Below are 20,934 nucleotides of genomic sequence, written 5' to 3' on the forward strand. Positions count from 1 at the left end.
GATGACCCCGAGATTCTGGCACATGAAGTGAGAACCACCGTCCTGTGCCGACCACCCCTCACGTATGCCTACAGGAGGGCCCGGGTAAGGGTCTGTTCTTTGTGCCCACCCAGGCGAGATGCGGCCTCCTCATGGTGCCTCAGTTCCTTCCCCCGCAAAATGGCGGCAATGCTCTGCCCTGCCCGGCTCTGCCCACCTAAGGTCAGGTGAAGCCCCAACAGGGGGACCCCATGGCACGGCTTTGGAAAGACCCACAGACCTGGGGACGCGGGGAGCGTTGTCATGACCGCTGATGTGCGGTGCAGCCCGAGCCGACAAGTGCCAGCCGGTGGCTGTGTCATCTCCTCCGGGAGTCCTAGCGCCTGCTGACAGGGACAATGTCTGATGACTAAAGCATGTCTGACCCTCCCCGAGCCCGTTTCGCATACAGCAGAGACTCAGCCAGTCTTTGCTGGCAGTCTGCCTGCCGCCGGCCTGCCCGTCCAGCTGCTCAACGCGGAGACTGAAACCCACCCGGGTTGCATTTCAGAGGTCCCGGCCTGCTCTCTCCCCGCTCAGTGAGCTCTGAGGGGAGCGACTTGCGGGCTGGGTTCTGGCCAGGTGAACCTGCCCGGAGGGGGAGGAAAAGGAGGAGGAGGAGGAGAAGGAGGAAAGGAGGGGGAGGGGGAGGGGGAGGAGGGGGAGGACCAGGAGGGGGAGGAGATCCCAGCATGCACCTGTGGCTTAGCTTTCTCCCTGGCGGGAGGGCCTCCCTCTCTCTCCGCTGGCTTTTTCCAGAGCACCTTCACCCTATGAGATTGACAGCTTACTCTTGGTTGGGAACAGAGTGTAGGAAGGGGTCTTTTCACACTGCCCTTGCAGCCCTGCCTGCCAAAACCCCGCCACGGCCGCTTTGCCTATTTACCCTGGCCACCAGGTCCCTCCCAGCTGCCCTAAGAAAACAGATTACTGTCCAGAGCAAAGTCCTTGCGTGTTTCCTCTCTGGAGATGGATCAAGTTTTGAAAGAAAGGTTTCCTGCAGCCCATGACACCATTTGGGTTTGTTTTATCTGTCTCCACCTGTGGGGCAGGGACTTAACCTGTTGCCCAGGGCTGGGCCAGCAAATGACTGAAAGGAAAGCAAAGCTGGCCCGGTGCGCTTTTCGACAACACACCGAGCGGCCTTGTTCTCCTCTGCCCAGCATTGTGCGGGTGAGGCCCAGGCCCAAATCTGAATAGGGCTCCGCGTAACTTGATATGTTTTCTTTCTTTGCTGTAGTCTCAGTGTGCCAAATTTAACTATGCCCCAATCTGCGGTCTGTATATATAGTGTTGTTGCAGGAGTGTGTGTGTGTGGGGGGGGGGGGTTGCCAGAGGGGGGAGGGGAGCGTATCCATGTTGCAGGAGTGGGGGGGGTTGCCAGAGGGGGGAGGGGAGCATACCCATGGGGTTTTTTTTTTGTATCTTTTTTTCCTCTGGCCTGCTTTGCTCACTGTTTGCTATATATAACTTAACATGACCGTCCTCACTCTTTGGTCATTAACCCTTTGGAGATACCCACTGCAATTTGTGTCTCCCGGAAGGCCCCTCCACCAATGCCCTCAAGCGCCCTGTTCGGGAAGCGCTGGCTGGCACCGTCGGAGTTAACCGCAGGCCTTTGGAAACTTGAACTTCCCCAGAAGTGCTTGTGCAGCAATTAGCAGATCCCCACTCAGATACAGAAAACTATCCCCTGCCCCCCTTTGCAAACAAGCAGAGAGGGCCCTCGGAGCCACGAGTCAGCCCTGTGCCTCTTTCCAAAAGGCTTGTATCCTGTACCTTCCAGAAATGTGATAAAAGGTCCATCTTGATGTTGCTGCAAGGTTCCTAGGGGAAGTAGGAATCTGTTGTCCAATTAAAACTCATGAGGCTGGGCCTCACTTCTGAGACGCTGGGGTGGATGAACACAAGGGTGGCGGAAAGCTTCTCATTTGCGGCCTACGTGACGAGTGACCCTGCCTAGGTGGATAGAAGCCCTGTTTCACTCTGCTGGAGGGAGAGGGCTGGCAAAATATTTTGGTAGCTACTAAATGTTGGGGACCAAAGAGAGCTCCTCACCCAGGCCACGCGCTCCTCTCAAGGGCGGGTGGACATCGCTCCTTAGGACCCAGGGTCCATGGGATCAGGCGATGGGAGGTAAAAGCCTCAGCTCTCGCTGTTCACTTCTTTCAGAAGTCACAGAAACGCGGGAAAATACAGAACCTTGAGTCTCCTTGTGAGGGGGAAGATGTCTTGGGTCATCTTGGGCTATATTTAGAATGGAAAATGTGCTGGCTCAGAGAAAACCGGTCATGTGTCCTTCTCTAGGCTGTACCCTGAGCAGGGAGCCCGGCCCCATCGGGCCCCCTTCCTCCCATCTTTCACACAGCCCAGATGCCCCTCCTCCTCTAGGGAGCCTTCCCAGCCATAGGAAGACCCCGCGGGGTCGGGCTGGATGACCCTGTTAATAAACTTTACAAGCACTGTGTGCCAGGCACGGTGTGAGCCCAGAAGTGCGCGTTTGGCGTGCAAGTGGGAACTGTGCTACCTTGAACCGCTCCCCACCCCTGCTACGCCAGGTGTGAGTGCTGGGGATGGACACAGGGATCCTGGCCCGAAGGGCAGTCACTGGTCTGGCTCACCTGTTGTACTCTGGGCCACAGGCACGTCGGGCTGCACGACGGCGATCGTTTCTTTTTGTAAGCATCAAAACGTTTTCAAGAACATGGAAGTTTGTTGCATCGCCATTTTGTTTGTGGATCGGCACATGATTTCTCAGAAAGGACAACCCGACCCCGCCCTGTCACCCCTTCCAGCCCAGGCCCTACTTCCCACTTTACTGAGGACGAGGGTCAGAAGTAGCCTTGCTAAAGATCGCCGTCTGCTGTGTTCGTGGGGACTAAGGGGACAATGGGAACGCAGTCTTGGGTACCTGTTGTGGGTCAGGCACCACTTTTAACCTTCACAACCCCTCCGAGAGCTGGGGGTTATTGAGGCCTTTTCCCAGTATGGAAACCAGGGGTTAGATGTCTCCTCCAAGGACCCAAGCGTCCCTCACCCGCCTCCCCCTCCTCACCCTCCTCCCCATGCTGTGCTGGTCCGACCTGTGAAATGCAGTCCCTCAGTCTCCTGTCCCATGGCTTCCCACCTGGCCCACAGCCCAGCCTCCTACCCTTCTAGACTCTGATCCAGACAGAAGCTAGCATGATCTTCGGGAAATGTAAAACCAAGCCACATCCTTCTCCTGCTTGGGACGTGAGAGTGGCTTCCGGGTGTTCTTAGAACAGGATTCCCCCCCCCCCCCCCCCCACCGTGCATGGCCAGTATCCCCCACCCCAGCTGTGCTACAGCTGTGGTTCGCCCACTCTGCACTCGCCCCGCCAGTCCTAGGGCCTTTGTATTTGCTATTCTGTGCCCGTGGTTGGGACCCTAGACCCTGAATCATTCTAGTCTTCCTCAGCGAGGGTCAAGGCACTGTTCTAGCTGGGGGTTAACTCTGCACGCCTGCACACCTATTCTCTCGGGAGGAACGAGACACTCAAGCTCCCGAGCTGTGGGGCTGCTGCCCGCCCCCTCCCCTCCCTGACCCAGCCCCAAGACCCACGCTTCTCCCAGCAGCCTGAGGGAAGTTGCTTCCTTCCTGCACATGCTGTGCTGGGTGTGAATCTTCCACCATGGGCAGATCTCAGGGCTCTGTGTTTGGGGCAAATAGCTACTCTTTCATGAGGCTTTAGGTCACAAACTGACACGTCATGTCTTGGAAGCCCATGCGGAGAAGAAGCTGACCACCTTTGCTTGCTCCTGTCGGCCTTTCTGAAAACCCAGTACGGTGACATACTTTCAGCCCCTGGATTTTCCATTCCAGTGTTGCATCGGCTCGGAAGAAAATTCTCTTATAATTGGTGACACCCAGGTTGGCCTGAACGTCCAGTGGGCCATCTGTACACCATTTAATCTATCCCTTCAAAATAATTCATTCTTAGTTATCAGGCCTGCTAAGATGACCCAAAACTGGCCCTTTCAAAGGGTTTTTCCATGGTGGCCTGGGACAGCAGCCACTTGGAGGAGGCCCTCTAGGACAACAACCAATCCATTGCACAAGACCATGTGGGAGGCCCCCAGAGAGCAAATTAAGTCCCCCCCTTCTCGTACCCCCCTCTGGTCCCACCAGCCTCCCCACTCGAAGTCTATAGAGTTTGGAACATGTCCCCACTCGCTTAGAACAGAAATTTTCAAATGGAAAAACAGAGAGAGACAAAGAAGACAAACATGAAGTAACATTGACTAGATCACTGAGACAATCTGTCCACCAGGATTTGCCTTCCTGATTTCTTTTATAGCCGTAGTGTCGCCCTTTCCTTGTCATCAATTTAACATGTAACATTTTTTTAATTAAAATTCAGTATCATTGAACAGGTCATAGGGTGTGAGCAATATTTTCTTTGTTCTAAAAATCCACATGTAATGAAGCTGCCATTCACGATTGTTTTCCACTGGGCTGCTTATTAAAAAAAAATGAGTTTCAATGAACAAAAATAGGTGCATTTTCACAGCGTGGGGTCCATCAGGAATGAAAACCTTACCAATCACAGCCCCAGCCCCTGGGGGTGCCGTGGGGGGATGTTGTCAGATGTCAATTTGGGCTGATTGTTTCTGAGGCCATGTGACTGCGATTCTCGTGTCCTGTGGTGCATTTTATAGACTGATGTCGTCGTTTGGAGATAAATGATTAGATCAATGGTTATAGATGAACGCAGTTCACAGCGTGCTAGAATCAAGGGAGGATTCCCACAAAGTTATCAGAAAAGGCTTTAGAAAGGACACGGGGTGGGGGGTGGGGGTGCCTGGGTGGCTCAGTCGGTTAGGCATCCAACTCTTGATTTCGGCTCAGGTCATGGTCTCACGGTTCGTGAGTTCGAGCTGCTCGTCAGGCTCTGTGCTGACAGCCCAGAGCCTGGAACCTGCTTCGGATCCCGTCTGATTCTGTTGGATTCTGCTTCTCTCTCTCTGCCCCTCCCTTGCTCCATCTCTCTCTCTCTCTCTCTCTCTCTCCCAAAAACAAATAAACACTTAAAAATTTAGAAGAAGAAGAAGAAGAAGAAGAAGAAGAAGGGATACAGGGACCAGGGTGCTGAGCTGTGGCGCTCCTTGCCTGTGACCGCACCTCCTGTACCAGGAGACAAGGATCCTGATAGTCAGACCCCCAAGTCACTACTCAGATGCCTCTGGAGGCATCCCTGTAATGGGATCCCAAACAACAGCAGGCGGGTGTTTGACTTCAATACCTGAGCCTACAGGTAAAAACCTGGTGATTTCTGGCTTTCTTTACCAAATCCAGGAGATCTGCACCCACGATATCTTCACTCTTCCCCCTCCCCTTTGCCCCAGTATCAATCTGCTAAAGCTGCTTCGTAGCTGTGCACGGCCCCTGGCTCCTTCCATTTCTGCTGGGCCCTGTGGGTATCTGAGTTGTGGCCTTGCCCCATGGGACATTTTTTTTTTAATGTTTATTTATTTTGGAGAGAGACAGAGACAGAGTGTGAGCAGGGAAGGAGCAGAGAGAGAACCCAAAGCAGGCTCCAGGCTCTGAGCTGTCAGCACAGAGCCTGACATGGGGCTCGAACTCATGCACCTCAAGATCATGACCTAATCCAAAGTCGGCTGCTCAACCGACTGAGCCACCCAGATGCCCCCTTCCCCTCACCATGGGACATTTAGATGAGAGGAAAACTCACAGCTTCTAGCTTCACAGCACCTCTTTCTTTACTGTTGGTGTGGTCCTGAGCAGATCATCCTAGAGCCTCAGTTTTCTCATCTCTGTAATGGGATGACCTCAAAAGGTGGTTCTGGTGCGATGTAAGAAAGTCTTGGGAAAGAGCACAGCACCTGTGTAATTCTGTCCTGCCTCCCTGCTATCTGCATGTCCTTGGGGGCCACTGGTGTCCTCCAGGGGAAGACAACTGGGCATTCAGTGTGTGAACAGACTGCCTACCATCTTCTCCCTAAACCGACTGATGCAGGGAGTGAGGACGGAATTACTCAGAAACAAGTGATTTCCCAGCTGTGGTCTCCGCTCTGATAACAAAGGACTCGGCCCAGATTGGAGGGGAGGCGGGAATTGTGTGCAGAAAGGCGGTCGGGACATCTTGAGTTTGTTTGTAACTAATCTCAAATAATTTAGATCTTTTTAATTTGCAGCAAATCCGATTCCCTCAACAACATCTGTGGTAAAATATTAGGAGCGTGTGCGGAGACCAAGTGTGGAGGGTTTTTTCTTCCCCCCCCCCCCGACCAAATCCAGAGTTACCCTCCAAATTGTAATCTTATCAGATTTAACTGGTTCCACGCAAACAGATCTATGTATATTTTCAGTAGTTTCAGCTGAAACCTGTTAAGAACAGATGTGCAAAGGGCTGCCCGGCACTGATCCGTTTAAATGTATTTTTCCATGAACGGCCTTTTCTCTCTGCGCTTCCTCAGAGGAGGGGAAAACAAGAGAGTGGAACCGTCATTAAAGTGGATATTACACGCTTCTGAGTTCCCCGCAGCCAGTGTTTGCTGTTCGTTTCCAAACAGCAATTTGGCACACAAGGCTGTGAACACAGGGTGTGCATTTGACGGGCAGTGTTGGCTGCGAGACCATGTGGCTGGGAGGACGGGCCCACAGCTTGCTCTAGCTGCCACCTGGGGCCAGCCCTCCCCACCGCGGGGGCGACTCACAGCACATGCAAGTAAGTTACCCACCTCTTCGATCCTTCAGTTTTTTTCAGCTAAAAACAAAAAAAGGAGGGGTGTATTAAAAAACTCCTACAACTCAACAGCAACAAAATAATCCGATTTCAAAATAAGCAAAGGGAGCGGCGCCTGGGTGGCTCAGTCAGTTAAGCATCTGACTCCTGATTTCAGCTCAGGCCGTGACCTCCCAGTTCGTGAGTTCGAGCCCCGCGTCGGGCTCCGTGCTGACAGCTCAGAGCCGGGAGCCTGCTTCGGATTCTGTGTCTCCCTCTCTCTCTGCCCCTCCCCCACTCATGCTCGGTCTCTCACTCAAAAATCAATAAACATTAAAAGATAAAGAAACAGGGGCGCCTGGGTGGCGCAGTCGGTTAAGCGTCCGACTTCAGCCAGGTCACGATCTCGCGGTCCGTGAGTTCGAGCCCCGCGTCAGGCTCTGGGCTGATGGCTCAGAGCCTGGAGCCTGTTTCCGATTCTGTGTCTCCCTCTCTCTCTGCCCCTCCCCCGTTCATGCTCTGTCTCTCTCTGTCCCAAAAATAAATAAACATTGAAAAAAAAATAAAAAAAAAAAAGATAAAGAAACAAATAAACTTAAAAAAAAAAAAGGCAAAGGATTTGGATAGATGTCTCTCCAAAGATGAGATACAAATGGCTAACAAGCATATGAAAAGATAGTCAATATCACTAAGCCTTAGGGAAAAGCAAATGAAAACTACAAGAAGATATCACCTTATACCCACTCAGGGGGGCATATATGTATATATACATATCAATAGAAAATAACAAGTGTTGGTGAGGATGTAGAGAAATTGGAACCCTCCTAGATTGTGGGTGGGAATGTGAAATGGTTCAGCTGCTGTGAAAAACAGCATGGAGGTTCCTCAAAAGATTAAAAATAGAACTACCATATGATCCAACAATTCCTCTTCTGGGTATATTGCCAAAAGAATTGAAAGCAAGATCTCAAAGGGGTATTTGCACACTCATGTTCACAGTAGTGTTATTCACAAGAGGCAAAAGGTGGAAACGACCCAAGGGTCCTTCAACACGCGGCTGTATAAGCCAAAGGTGGTGTTTACATACAATGGAATATTATTCAGCCTAAAAAAGAAGGAAAATCTGTCACCTGCTACAAGATATATGAAACCTGAAGAAATGAGCAAGTCACAAAAGGGCAAATCCTATGTGATTCCATATACATGGGGTACCTAGAGTCATCAAAGTCACGGAGACAGAAAGTAGACCGGTGGTTGTCGGGAGCTGCACGGAGGGGAGAACGGGGAGTGACTGTTTAATGGGTCAAGTTTCCGTTTTGCAAGATGAATAAGATCTAAGATCTGTTGTAAAACAATGTTCATGTACTTACTAAGGCTCCTGAGCTAAACACTTAAAGTGATAAAGACGGTAAAAATGAAAACAAGGGGGAGAGGGTCTAATTCAGATGCTGATCTCGCAGATGGAGATCTGTGGGGATCCAAGGAAATAAACACACACGTAGCAGGACTTTGGGCCTGTTGGCTGTGGAGATTATATCTGTGACAGAACGAGATAAGATGGGTGATGCTTTCCCAGGTTTGAATTTCTGCTCTTAAGAACATTTTTCTCGTGGCACCCGGGTGGCTCAGTCGGTTGAGCGTCGGACTCCTGATTGGGGCTCAGGTCATGATCCCAGGGTCACGAGATCAAACTCCATGTCGGGCTCTGCGCTGAGCATTCAGCCTGCTTGGGTTCTCCCTCCCGCCCCCCCCCGCCCCCGCTCCTCTCCCCCACCCACTAGCACATTCTCTCTCTATCTCTCTAAACAACAACAATGGCAACAACAACCACTCTTCTCTCCACCTTCCCATTTCCCACCTGACAGAGTTCATCCAGCCTCCCAGGACTCCACCACAGCCTACAGCCATCTCCAGAGGTGTCCCCACTGGGCACTGGGGCCTCTTTCTCAGCGCATGCCTCTGGAGCAGAGCTCTGTTGCGGTGGCCTATGTTTCCCCTGTGGCTGGCACTGTGGGGGGAGAGGTGAAGGTGCATGTCCCACGTTCATGGTCTCTGAGTAGACCACGGGGCTCCAGTTGCCTCCATTCTGCAGGTTTCCCTTGCGCTGACTTTGCCCCTGCACTGGGAGAAGGGAAGGCGGTCTTGGCATGGGGGGGGTGTTATGGCGGATGAGACTCAGGGGTTCAGTGCCAGCTGGGAGAAGCAATATCATTTCTAGGTCCAGTTCTGCCACCTCTTTGCCCCCGTGTGTCACCAGTAAAAGAAGGGCGAAGGCAAAGCTAGCTTCATAATCTTTCAAGATTCTAGATCTTTGGGGAGGCGGGGGGGGGGGGAGGCTCTGTCTTCCTGGAGTTCTCTCCAGCCTGATTGCCTCCACAAGGCACAGCATCTGGGAACCTCATCACGTCTGTGTTGCCTGGTATCTAACGGGACATTCTGGGTTGAGAGTTACCACAAACCCCTTTGTGGTTTTGACATGAGTGGAGACCCCGCGGTGATGCATCCTGGGCTCTGAATGCAGTGTGATCTGCTGACCCCCGAGACAGAGCCCGGCCAGAGGGATCTTTGGTAAGGTGGCCATTTCTGTCACCTGACAGGAGGGGACCCCCCCTTGCAGAGCTTGCCTCACAGGAGCTGGAAGATGAGCAGCTGGCTTGGGAGGTGAGATCAGATTTTTTCAGGGCAAAGTAGAACCCCGTTTGTCTTAATGAGGAGGAAAGAACAAAATCAAAGCATTCGTGAACACTTCAAAGGGGTTAAAGGACCACATTTGGTTCCCAATTAGTGTCCCTCCTGGCCAGGCAAGTGTCAGGTGGAGAATCCCATTGTCCTAATCAAGGGGGAAGGTGCCTGGGGCTTCTCTTATTGGCTGAGAATTGGTGGGGGCTGGGGGGGCCCTGTTTCTGGGATCTCCAGCCCCATGCAGACCTCTGGTCTGTTTAGGAGACAGCTCTAATGAACCATACTTGCCTGTGAAGGACCTTGATCTTCTCTAAGCTTCTTCTATTTCCCTTCTATATTTCTTTCTCCTGATTATTTTCTTGCCTGCTACTTTTATTGCATTTTTGTCTATCCAGAAGTTAAGATCCAAAGGCCTTTATTTCTATAACCAATTCTGTGCTTTACAGAAGCAAAAGTCAGTAGGTCCAAACTTGGCTCTTTTATTCATGTGACTCAAACTGGTTTGGGGCAACATCTCTGAGCGCAAGCCAGAAACTTCCATAAAGGGGGCTACTGCCTGGAAACCTGAGAACACTTGGCAAGTGAGCCCAGCCCGGAATGTTTTCAGACCAGCACTGCCCCTGACAAACAGAGACTGAGGCAAGACAGGTCAGGCTCCCCCGCTCTACCTCCGTCTTCTCCAGAATGCTCCTGGGTTCCCTTCTTTTACTCATGTTCCTACCCCCCAATCCACCAGTTTGTCAGAATCCACATTTCACATCCATCCACAGCCCTGATTTCTAAACATTATAATCAATGATAACGATCAACTATCATAATCAATGATAATTAGCATTTATCAAGACAGTGGTTTCCCCAAAACGACTGCCAGCTCAGCCCGTGACCTTTCTTTTCAGTCACAGACAAAAGGGGATTTGTGTGTTGTGTGCGTGTGTGTGTGCGCGTGCACTCGCACACACACATACACGGGCACTTGTGCGCACACCTGCCTAACGAACATACCCGTAATGAAAAACGGGGTAGATTACAGAGAATGGCAACCTAATGGTTACAAAAAGGTATATGAGGCATAACCCATTAGTGAGCTACATTTTGTTCAAAACTGAGGTACTCAGGCAGAATAACACGCCTTTGTGCCGGAATGCACTCAGCTGTAGCAATGACTAATAATATAGCTGAGGACCTGTTCACATTTTTCCCCTTTTGTGCCTATTTTCATAAGTTAATAACTCAAGCATGAAATTATTTCAGGCTGAAGACTGGTGGTAAGAGCAGGGCAAATGTGTGGGAAACAACTTTTTGTTGTTGTTGTTACTTATTTTAGTTTGGCTGTTTTTAAGTTAGAGGAGTGGAGATGTCAATGTGCATTTTCTCCGGCAACGTGTTTTGGTTAAGCCCCCAAAAGCTGGGATTTCATTATATGAGACAAATGTTTAGTGACTGCAGATAGGAGTTAGTGTTCCTACAGGTATATGCTTCTGTTTGGTATAGGTTGGGGTTGCAGGTGGTTCCGGGGGAGGGGAGAGGGTTGGATGAAACGGAATCAGAACATTCTAAGTGCCATCATTCTGGACTCCCATGCCTTCAACTAGACAACTCCTATCCCACCAGAAAGGTAAAACAGCTTAGTGAGCAAACGGCTGGCTGTCTTACACAGCAGAGAGTGTGGGTAGGGGTGAAGCCTAGTGCTGGGTATCAGTAAATTCCTGGAGCAGTGTATAGAACAGAAATGTGATGAATAATATTAATGCCTCTCCTTAGAGTCTCAGGACTCTGGGGTTTACTGAGCATTTCCCTGTACACAGAACCAGAGAGTATCCATCTGGAGGAAACCAGATTTCATACAAATCCTTTAAAAATTTTTCTTTCCTCTTCGTTTATCGGACCAAAGGACTTTGAAAGATACAGAAAAACAGAGAATGATCTATCAAACACCTGAGTACCCCCATCCCACAATTAACAAATGTTAATTCTGTTTTGTAACGATGGCTCCAACTTTTTTTTTTAAGTAAAATAACTGAATCATTACTGCTAAATTTGTACCTTTTCCTTGATCTCACAGATGGGCGAAGTAAGGAGCAGAAAGCAAAAGGACTCGGCTGAAGTGTGCAGCCTCCAGCAGCTCTCCCATCCTTCATGAACTCGATCTGGAAAGGAGACTCTCAGGAGGGTAAGACTAGCATTATTGTCCCCCTGACAGATGACCAGGAAGGGGCCCCCAGTGGATGTGAATGACAGCCTCCCTGTTCTAGATCCTGTGCTGGGCTCAGGGGCCAGAACAAAAGACAAAGCCCAAAGCAGCCCAAATCCCAGCCTGAGAGAGGGGAGCCGAAAGCACCTGCATGAAGGAGAAGCGATCCCCTCCGGCCAGGGTCCGCTTCACCAGGCGTGTAATTCAGAGGCAAGTCAGCAAATACTTAGGGAGACATTCCACAGAACACATGTATACTTCATAGGGTATATTTTAATCAGTAGCTCAATCATGGATCATTGCCAAAGAAAAGCAAAATACGCTGCCCTCCTGTGACACAATGTGATGATTTTAATTTTTACTAGTAGATTGCTACACACACACACACACACACACACACACACACACGGGCGTCCGGACCTGTTGAGAGGTCTTTCTTTCTTTCTTTTTTTTTTAAAAGGTGAAATTGGACAGAGTTTCTGCGTATTATCTGCTTGTCTCGGAGCTTCTGGGGCTACCGCTCTGTGCGCTGCATGAGCTAAGCCCACCTTGCGGTTGCATCATCAGGTTCCGCAAAGCCACTTGCGCCAGGAGCCCCACAAGAGCTCGCTCAGGGTCCACCAGCTGGAATCTGAGAGAGAGAGCAGACTAAAAATACCCAGCTCTGCGGACTCACGCCGGGCTCCTGGGGGGCTTCCAGACTGACAGCTCCGTTTACACACCCACAATGGGTTAAAACAAAAAAGAAAAAAAGAAAAAAAAAACCCAATCCGCACGTTTTCTTCGCGTTGATTGATTTGAGCTCAGCTCTAGAGAGTTTTGCTGGCCATTTTCAGAATGTTGAAACTCCCCAGAACTGTTTTAGGAAAAGTAAAAGGCGGCAAAGCGGAGAGAGCAGGCTGGCTTTGTCAGGGTCTGGGGCTCTCCGGCCACGGTCACTGCGAAAGCTGCGCCCAGTCTCGGAGGGGTCGGACCCTCACGGGACCGCACGCGGGTCCCTCTCCCACTCCAGCTCAGAGGCTGCCTCCCTCCGCCCATCCCCAGAAGGCACGGGACTTTACAGTTCACACATTTAACGGAGAAAACCCCGGTCCGGAGCTCGGAGCCCGGAGCCCGTGAAATGGAGCGCACAGCCCTGGGTGCGCAGCTCTCACAGTCCGGATGTGTGCAAACTGCTCCCCTGGGCGGTATTCAGGCCGATGCTTTGCGGGGAAGTACCTCCTCCTAGAGAGTGTCCTCTCCTCCCAGGCCTCGCGGGGAAAACTTACAAAGACAGAAAACCACAGGGTTCCTGGCACATGGGCTTTGGGTTTATCAGCTTAGAGCAGATTCTTCCTGGCCTGAGCCCGGGCCCTTCCTCTGACTGCAAAGGCAGAGAGACACAAGCAGACAGAAACGCACTCGCTCGGCAGCTGACTCACGCCCAGAGTTGTATTCAACCCTCAAAAAATTGTCTACAAGAGATTGCTGAGGGTCATGGTGCCTGCTGTGTTGCTCTCTTTCTTTTTATCCGGCGCCGTGTCACCTTTCAAGACACCTGAAATCAACCGAGAAGCAGACCAAAAGAAGGCTGGTGGGTTTTGAACACACGATACTAATTCACACTCTGGTGCCTCAAATAAACAAACAAACAAACAAACAAAAAACCCAAAAAACCAGCAAGAGTGTTTCTAAGGTAGATCCACCCCAGTTCACTTGAAGGGGAAACGTCACTACTGCGGAAGGTGACCTTGTGGGACATTGGAAAGCTGGCTTTACAGGGGCCCTGTGCAAAGCAAACTGGATAGGGAAGAAATGAAGCCGTGATTCCTTCAACGGGGTTTGGCAAGATTTGGTTAATGACAGCCCCATCATTTCTACAAACCCATTAGCAGTGTGTGAGAGTTCCGGTTCCTCCACATTCTCATAACGCCCATTATGGTCAGTCCTTTTTATTGTAGTCATCCTAATAGTTGCACAGTGATATTTCGTGATATTGATTTGCATCTCTCTAATGGCTAATAACGATGAGCACCTTTTCATTTACTTGTTTATAATTCATAGATTTTGGTGATATATCTGTTGAAATATTTTGTCCGTTTTTTAATTGGGTTGCTTGATTTCTTATTATTGAGTTTTGGGAGTTCTTTATGTATAATGAATACAAGCCCCTTATTAAATATATGATTTGCACATGCTTGCTCCCCAATGGTAGCTTATCTTTTCATTTTCTTAACAATGACTTTTGTTTTTAATTTTGAAGGAGTCTAAAAAATCCATTTTGGGGCACCTGGGTGGCTCGGTCGGTTGGGCGTCCGACTTCGGCTCAGGTCGTGATCTCGCAGTCCGTGAGTTCAAGCCCCGCGTCGGGCTCTGTGCTGACTGCTCAGAGCCTGGAGCCTGTTTCAGATTCTGTGTCTCCCTCTCTCTCTGCCCCTCCCCTGTTCATGCTCTGTCTCTCTCTGTCTAAAAAAAAAAAAAAAAAAAAAAAAAAAAAAAAAAAAATCCATTTTTTTTCTTTTATGTGTTATGCTTTTGCTATACCTATGAAATCTTTGCCTAGCCCAAGTCTCAAAGATTTTCTTCTATTTTCCTCTGGAAGCTGTGGGTATTTCAACCTATGATGACCCATTTTTTGAGTTAATATTTGTCAATGGTATGAGGTATGGGTTGAAGTTCATCTTTTTTGCCTCTGGATATCCCAGTGTTCCTCCAGCATTTGTTGAAAAGACTACCATTTCTCCCTCCCTGCCCTGTTTGCACTTTTGTCAAAAATCAGTTGTTCATGCACAAGTGGGTCTGTTTAGTCTTAATTCTGACGTTCCATTGATATTGGTACTTACGGTCACTCCACTGTCCTGATTATTGTCACTTTATAATAAGTCTTGAAATCACACAGTGTTAGTTCTCCAACTTTGTTCCTCCTTTGCAAAGTTGTTTTGACTATTCTAAGTCCTTTGCATTTCCGTATGAGTTTTAGAAGAAGTTTGTCAATTTCTACAAGTTTGCTGAGATTTTGCCCAGAATTGCATTGACTTTATAGATCAATTTGGTGAAAATTTATACCATAAAAACATTGAGCCTTCTGACCCATGAACATAGTATCTCTCTACCTATTTCGGGTCTCTTTCATTTTTATCAGCAATGTTTTATAATTTTTAATGTGTAGGTCTTGTCCACCTTTTGTCATTTTCACTCTAATTTATACTTTTTGATGTTACTGTAAGTAGTACTTTTAAAATTTCAATTTCCAATGGTTCACCGCAAATACACAGAAATGCAAGTGATTTTTGTGAATTACTCCTGTATCCTGTATCTTTACTAAAGTCACTTTTTTAGTTCTAGTGGCTTTTTAGTTCTATGGGTTTTTCTATGTAGACTCTGTGTCACCTTCCAATAAAAACAGCTTTCCTTTTCTATTTCCAATGTGGATCTCTGGATTTCTATTTCTTGCCATATTACACTAGATAGAATCTTCAGTACAATGTGGAATAGAATCTGTGAGAATTTCTGATCTCAGGAGGGAAAGTATTCAGTCTTTCATCATTAAGAATGATATTAACTATAGGGGTGCCTGTCTGGCTTACTCAGTAGAGCATCTGACTCTTGATCTCTGGATTGTGAATTCAAGCCCCACGTTGGGCATGGAGCCCACTGAAAACAAACAAACAAAAGAATGATGTCAGTGGTAAGTTTTTAGTAAACGTCCTTTATCAGGTTGAGGAAGTTCCCATCTATTCTTCGTTTGCTAAGAGTTTTTATCAGGAATATTTGCTGGATATTATCAAATCATTTTTTTGTATCGTGTGAGACATACCACAGTTTACTAGTGTCATCATTTTCCAAATTTGAGTGAAGTGGGGAACATTGACCTCTCTTTACGTCCCTTTACCATCTCTGTTAGTGATACAGCTCATTGTCTCAAATATTTCTTCTACATACTTTTAGAATCACATTAGACAGTGTTAGTTTTTGCCTCAATCATCAGTATAATCTTGAAAACTCAAGAGGAAAATGAAAGTCTCTTGTAATGACCAATATTACCAATATTTTTGCTTATTATGTTCTTTCTTCCTTACTGATGTTCCAATAGTCTTTCTTTTATCGTTTCCCTTCTGTTGAGAAATATTCTTTTGTCCATTCTTATTCCATATGTCTGCTGGTGACAAATATTCTTAGTTTTTCTGAGACTGCTTTGATTTCCCTTTCATTCCGGAAGGATCTTTCCACTAGAAAGGACCTTTCAGCTGGAGATAGGATTTTGAGTTGGCCATTTTTTTTCTTTCAACACTTCTTCGATACTCTGGCCTCTATGTTCTAGCAACAATTATCCATCAGTCAAAAATGTTTCCCCTTTAGGTGGAGTGTCATTTCTTTCTGTTTCCAATATATACATATTTCTCTTTGTTTTTCAGAAGTTTGAGTGTGATGTGCCTTGATATGGATTTCTTTGGGTTTATCCTGTTTGAGATTCGCTTGGCTTCTTAAATCTGTGGCTTTGTGCTTTTTGCCAAATTCAGAAAGTTTTAAGCCATTACTTAACGAACACTTTTTCAGTTCTGCCCTCTTTTCTTCTCCTTCCAGAACTCCAATGTCACGGAAGTTAGATCTTTTGTTATAGCACCACATATCCCTGAGGCTCTGTTCCCTTTTTTCCAGCCCATTTTCTTCTCTCTGTTGTTCAGAATGGATATGTAACAATGTCCCGTCTTCCAGTTCGCTGTGTCCCCTCGGTTCCCCTTGTGAGTGCCTCCCTTGATGCGGGTTTTATTGTTGTTGTTTTGGTTACTGTATTTTTCAGTTCTAAAACTTCCATTTGGTTCTTCTTTATATTTTGACTTTCTTGCTAAATGACTTCCTAATTTTTCATTTGTTTCAAGAGTACTTGTCATTGTTCTTTGAAGCATTTTTATGGTGGTTGCTTTAAAATGTCTGTCCGATCATTCTAACATCTCTGTCATCTTGGGATTAGCATTTACTGGTTGTTTTCTTTCAGTCTGAGATCATCCTGTTCTTGGTATGGTGCACAATTTTCTACTGAAACTGAAAATTTCAAATATTATGTTACGAGACCCTGGATATTAGTGCAATCGTCTGTGTTAAATGGCTTCCTCTGGCATTGCCCCGGTAGGGAAAGGGATTGGTTAACAGTGAATTGTGTTGTTCCTGCCAGGTGGACGTGGAAATCCACGTTCCCTACTTGGCATCTGTTGACACACAGGTAAAAGTAAGAAGAGGTCTCTACCTCACTGCTGGATGGAGACACACATTCTGGCTCCCCTCGGGGCCACCACGGATAGCTCCCTCAAGCAGAAGGTCAGAGTGCCCCACTGATATTCCCCACAGGGCCTGGTTACCACTGAAGGTGGAGAGAGCTTCCTCTGATGCCACTCCAGTGGGGAAACGGAGGAGAGCCTGGTCTCTGCCAGGCGGGGGTGAATGTCCAGGCTCCCCCCTCCCAACCCCATGATGACAGTGTAGAGAAGCTTGTGAACTCTGCAGATGGAAGTCCGAGCTCCCTGCTCAGTCTTCTCAGACACCATCCTGGGGCGGGAGAAGTCAGTAGATGGGGATGATGTAACACTCGGCTGGAGCATCTGCCCACCTTATCACATTTGCCACCACACACACCCTCAGCAGAGCTGTGAAAACACTGGCCAGGGAGCTGTTTACGCTTTATCTCGTTTAGCTGTCACACCCACCGCGTGGAGCAGGCAGTAGGTTAGTGCTCTCTATTCTCACAGACGGGGAACTAGAAGCAGGGAAGCTGAGTTACTTGAGCAAGGTCAGCGTGAGTCGACAGCAGAATTCTCAGCTGCGTCTGTGTGATTCTCATTCTCTTGCTTTTTAGCCCCCACATTTTATTGTTGATGGAATTCCGGTTGGAGGGAATGAGGGCCCTTTGGGGAAATGAGTTTGCAGAGGTCAGAAGGAAGGACCTGGAAAAAAGCTAGCGAACGTTTCCAGGAGAGGCGTGGGTGAACAGCAGACCTGCGTGGTTGCAGGGGATACCTGGGGAGGCAACCCGTGGCGTTTCATGGAGGGAGCTGGGATTCCAGAATTGGAGAAACCTGGGTTCAAACCCAGACTCCACACTAATCCCACTGATGGCAGGAGTTCGGGCAAGTTGTCAAAGCCCTCCAAGCTTCTGTTTTCACATCTGTACAGCAGGAGGATGACGGTATCTCCTTGGAAGCTTCCCAATGGGTACAGCGAGGCACTGTCCATGAAATGTGTGGGCTGTGCCAGGCCACAGGAGATGGCAAGTAGGTGCTGGCTGTTGATTTTATTTGCTAGTACTCGGGAAAGTGGCAGGCACTACGACCCAGAAACTTTCCATGACTGGAGGACGACACCGGGCTACATGGCAAGGGCAGCCCAGAGCTTGTCCAGAAGCAGGGAGGCCTCGCAGAGCCCAGAACCTCATCGGAGACCATTTGCAGGGACCAGGACGGTGGGACGGAGTGCCTTCTGACCTGACGAGGTCACTTCCAGTGTTTGCTCCGGCAGTGGTGGCTCCCGCGAAGGGAAGAAGCAGCAGTTTCTGTTGGCTCTCAGACACTCCAGCTGTCGTCTTCGGGAATGTGTTTCTCCACCCCAGAGGGAAGTGGATGACTGAGAAGGAGGCGAGCGGTTAGGCTGGGCCTTGCAAACTCTAGCCCGTTAGCTCCGGTGTGCTGGCCATGGACCCCAAGCCAAGGCCAGCGTCACGGCAGGTTATGGCGCACTGCACGCCCACTGCACCAATGAGATGTATTTGCAAACTTAATATAAACAGATTACATTTCTTATCCTAATGTGGCTGTTGGCTAAGTGCCCGTGAATTTTAGCCCCCAGGAGGAAAACGATTGCTTAAGCTGAGCGTTCACTACTTTTACTTTCCATACACGGCTCGGGGCTCCTTCCGGGCACCCGTTCACCCCCAACGCACGCAGACACACGCACACGTCCACATGGGCCGCCACGCACGTGCCTTCACAGGGACAGGCCAGTCGTGCACTCACTGACCCCCTTTCTGCTGGCTGCAGACTGTGGCAACATTCTGGCTTTGGGGGAAAAAGTCCTCTCCATGCCACCGTACATTTTCACGTTCAATACACACTCTGGCTTCGGCTTCCAGATTCTTCTTCCTACCCACCCACCCCCACTCCCCCCGCCAGATAAATAGTTTAATAGCCCACTCTATCAGTCAGTGTCCAACATGCCTTTTACATGGGGAGGGGAAGGCCGAGGAAAGGAGGTCATTTCCCTGAGGTCCCTATGGAGTCAGCGAGTGACAGAGGTTCTCCGGAGCCACCACAAGCACCATCACCATTGTGAGGGGGACCCTTTCGGCCACCTCGACCGGCTCCTTGAGGCTGACCGGAAGTGGTTATTGGAGATTCTAAGATCCAGCCACGCCAGACACAGAGGAGCCCTGGGCAGTGGGACTTGGGCTCATTCCCATCAGCGGCGTGCAAGTGATTTCGTAAGAGACAGTCAGGTGTGGGCTTGCACACCATTCCCTCCCTGCCTCTCCCAAATCCCACCCCTCCCGTCCATGTTTATAATCCCTCCCTCCTACTCTGTCTCTGTCTCTCCTTCTTCCTTTCAGAAAGTCCTCGCGCGTCTTTCCCTTTCCTCACGCTGACAGCCAAGCTTATGCCCCACACGGGCCTACAGAATTCTTTCCTCCCGAGCCAAGGAAGTGGGCACAAAACAATGTCCAGGCTGCGCCCGTCGGGGGCCCCACATCAAAGATGCAGGAAACAACTGTTTCCCTGTCTCCTGACAGGTCAGCGGCATAGCCCTCCAGGCAGCGTCTCTGCCCAGGGAAACAGCCCCGGCGGCCCCCACCCAGACGTTCAGATCCTGCGGGGCAGGGGGCCAATTTCTCTGGCCCTTTCTCTGTGGAAAAAGTGCAAGACGCAGACCAGTTTGGGAAGGCGATTCTAGTCAGACCACGGAGCAGATGGGAACGACTCCAGGGGGATGCCTGCGTGTGTCAGGTGTCTGTGCGGTCCTGGCACACACACGGGCACACCCACGCGTGTACATTCATGGCATTCACGCATGCACCCACACACGCGCGCGCAGGGAGGCCCATCCACGGGGATGTTGCCCTGGGCCTCTCACTTGGCCTGCTGTCAGCTCAGAGCAGTCTCTCTGCCTGGTGGCTTGTAGGAGTGACCAGCCTCCCCTCAAATTGTCTGCACTCGCACCCGTCTGACAGCCAGCCTCCCGTCAGGCCCAGGGGAGGGCCTAGCGAGACGCACACCCTTCCAGAAGGGCCAGGAGCGCCTCCCACCGGAGAGTTCCCTCCAAACATTCACGGGCAGCCGGCCAGGCCCTTGGGTGCCAAGATGACACCCATCCTTCACAGAGTGACAGCTGGACACTTGCTCCTGCCAGCCCCCTCTGCCACACTATCGGCGTCCCCGTCCCAGGAGCCAAGCAGCCCGATGCCAAGGCCGAGCATACCAGGGGCTTGCACCAGGATGTCACCCGCAACCGCTGTGATTCAAAAGACAGGACTCTGGGGCCAGAAACTTGGGTGTGGTGACCCCGTGTCAGAGTTCAGAGCCACAGTGCTGTGTCCCTGGCAGGAGGGGCGCCCCCCGCCTTCTTGGGGTCCTGTGTCAGGAGAGCTCGTTTTTAACTGGGGTGGGGCAAGAAGGGTGAATTACGGAGTTTTGTTTTATTTTATTTTTAAAGTTGATCCATCTTTGAGACAGAGGGAGAGAGAGAGAGAGACAGAGCTCAAGCAGGGGAGGGGCAGAGAGAGAGACAGAGACACAGAATCCAAAGGAGGCTCCAGGCTCTGAGATGTCAGCACAGAGCCCGACGCGGGGCTCGAACTCACGGACCGCGAGATCATGACCTGAGCCGAAGTCGGACGCTCAACCGACTGGCCCACCCAGGAGCCCCCCTAGTTTATTTAACCAGTTGCAGAATGTTAGATATTTGGGTCGTGTCCAGTCTTTGGCAAATACAGACAATGCTGCCTTAAGTGTACCCTTAAGTGTGCACGTCACTCACACACCTGTGAGAGCATGCGCAGACGAATTCTCAGAGACCGAGGTCCCAGGGAAAGGGAGATGTGCCTTTGTCGTTTGGATAGATATCGCCAAATTGCCCTCCCCCAAAACCACTATTTCACAAACAGCTAGGGTGGATCAGAGCACCTGTTTCCAAATGCGTATTTGAACATGGCACGTGATCAAAATGTGAGAGCCTGAACAAGGACAAATAGTATCTTGGTGTAAATGTATTTTTCTTCTCGTTAATGATGCTGAGCGTTTCTTCAAATGCTTCAGGACTGTTTGTTTCCCATTCCTACAGCTCGTCAGTTCATGTCCTTTGCCCATTTTTCTATCT

General features: G+C 49.6%; 1 long non-coding RNA gene across 12 annotated transcripts in view; it reads left to right on the plus strand.

Annotated features, from left to right (window-relative positions):
• LOC115510859 overlaps window positions 1-20,934 on the plus strand; it is a 170,372-nt gene that overhangs the window by 108,646 nt on the left and 40,792 nt on the right. For 9 of the 12 annotated variants that reach the window (XR_003967863.1, XR_003967865.1, XR_003967869.1 and 6 more), the window contains one exon: window positions 11,470-11,577. This is a non-coding gene — a long non-coding RNA (uncharacterized LOC115510859). Of the gene's footprint in view, window positions 1-11,469; window positions 11,578-11,659; window positions 12,025-12,058; window positions 12,352-18,020; window positions 18,375-20,934 lie in introns of those variants that run through there. The other 3 variants (XR_003967873.1, XR_003967867.1, XR_003967866.1) reach the window with 3 other exon arrangements.

The sequence above is a fragment of the Lynx canadensis genome, chromosome A3 (assembly GCF_007474595.2).
Source record: "Lynx canadensis isolate LIC74 chromosome A3, mLynCan4.pri.v2, whole genome shotgun sequence".
Lineage (NCBI taxonomy): Eukaryota > Metazoa > Chordata > Mammalia > Carnivora > Felidae > Lynx > Lynx canadensis.